Genomic DNA, 2,434 nt, shown 5'->3' with positions numbered 1-2,434 from the left:
GCTTTCAAGCTGTGGATTTAAATTTGGCTCAGCCAATAGCAGGCGAGTAACTCACACAAGCCACGCCATTGGTCAGAGCTGACAGCTGCAGCCGTGAAGCAAAGCATCACGGGAGGAAATATGAAATATATACCAAACTATGACACAAGAGGGCGGAAAAGAGCTGCGGTTTAAAGGCTCAGCCTACTTAAACTGAACTTTATCATCAATATATTTAATGTTTTCGTTAAATTGTTAGTATTACCAAATCAAATCATGTTGTGCTCTTACTACGACTCTACCTCAGGCCAAACTCTTTCAATGCCTAAGAAAATACATTTCAGAGCATCAGACAGGATGGAGTGTCACGTCTACCATCTGCAGCCGCCTCTTCATCTCTTTACTGACGAGCTGTGAGCCACAGCTTTCACCACACTCCCCTCATGTGACCTCTGATGGACTCTTGACTGCTGCTCCAGGAGAGAGACTCCCAGTAAAGACTGTTTAACTTCACACTCAGGCTGGACTTTAATGAGGTCAACTTGACTAAAGGCTGAAAAATGACAAAATACTTATGTGTAAAGAAAATGTAAAAGACAGGAAAACGAAAATAAAACTAATGAAAAAATAACTAGATAAGAATAAAAGAATATGAAAAAATATTTTCTACATTTTTGCCATTTGAGGTTGTGTTATTTGTTTTGTTCTTGATCTTTACAGATGAATATCTGAACATTATTATGGAGTCATTACAGCTGAGTGATAGAGAACACAAGCACATATGACACACACACACACACACACACACACACACACACACACACACACACACACAGGGCAATGATGAAGTGTTCGAGCAGCAGTCCATCTGCTGAGGAGCGCCCACACACACCCCTGAGAGGCTTTATGTGATGCAGAAACCTCATTTACACACACACACACACAAGCTCTCTTACCAGGTTGAGTTCATGATGTGGGGATGTTAGATGTAAGCTTCCATCTCTCCTATGTTAATCGGACCATAAAATGATTGTGGCGTTTGAACGCATTTCTTGGTGTAATCTAAGTTCAAAGTGTAAATGTGTCGTTTGCAGACGTGGACAAGTTTGACTGAAACTGGACATCAGAATGAATCCATTAACAATCGCGTCACTCACTCACTCACTCACTCACTCACTCACTCACTCACTCACTCACTCACTCACTCACTCGCTCACTCACTCTCTCACCCTCTCACTCACTCTCACTCTCTCACTCTCTCACTCTCTCACTCTCTCACTCTCTCACTCATCCCTCACTCTATCACTCTATCACTCTATCACCCTATCACTCGATCACTCGATCACTCTCTCACTCTCTCACTCTCTCACTCTCTCACTCACTCACTCATTCACTCACTCACTCACTCACTCACTCACTCTCTCACTCATTCACTCACTCACTCACTCACTCACTCGCTCACTCACTCTCTCACCCTCTCACTCACTCTCACTCTCTCACTCTCTCACTCTCTCACTCTCTCACTCATCCCTCACTCTATCACTCTATCACCCTATCACTCGATCACTCGATCACTCTCTCACTCTCTCACTCTCTCACTCTCTCACTCACTCACTCATTCACTCACTCACTCACTCACTCACTCACTCTCCCACTCTCTCACTCTATCACTCTCTCACTCTCTCACTCACTCACTCACTCACTCACTCTCTCACCCTCTCACTCTATCACTCTCTCACTCACTCACTCACTCACTCACTCACTCACTCTCTCACCCACTCTCACTCTCTCACTCTCTCACTTCCTCACTCATCTCTCACTCTATCACTCTCTCACTCTCTCACTCACTCACTCACTCACTCACTCACTCACTCACTCTCTCACTCACTCACTCACTCACTCACTCACTCACTAACTCTCTCACTCACTCACTCACTCTCTCACTCACTCACTCACTCACTCACTCACTAACTCTCTCACTCACTCACTCACTCTCTCACTCACTCACTCACTCACTCACTCACTCACTCTCTCTCAGTCAGTGTGAAATGTAGTTTGATAAATGAAAAAGACAAATTTCCACATCCACCATGACGTCTGTGCAGCTGCTGCATCATCATCATCATCATCATCATCATCATCATCATCATCATCATCATCATCATCAGCTGCTTGTGACATCACAACAGTAAATGAGTCGTTTGATAAGCTTCATTTAATTCAACGTGAAACCAAATGTTAAACAGCAGAGCTGTGAGTGATTGTGCTTCCTCATGTTGTATTTCACACCCGGGCCCTCATGGTGTCGCTGAGCTGCTGCTGCCTTGCTCCAGGGCTACAAACCTTTCTGTGCTCTCAGATCCTTCATTACCATAACAATTTTAAGTGTGAGGGTGAAGCAAAGTGATGTGGGAACAATTGGATTGTTTCTTCCCCTACACACAGCCTCTCTCTC

This window comes from Genypterus blacodes, unplaced genomic scaffold, assembly GCF_046128005.1.
Source record: "Genypterus blacodes isolate CSIRO-AG114 ecotype Tasmania unplaced genomic scaffold, CSIRO-AGI_Gbla_v1 ptg000628l_1, whole genome shotgun sequence".
In the NCBI taxonomy this organism is placed as follows: domain Eukaryota; kingdom Metazoa; phylum Chordata; class Actinopteri; order Ophidiiformes; family Ophidiidae; genus Genypterus; species Genypterus blacodes.
This window is presented reverse-complemented; position numbering follows the sequence as displayed.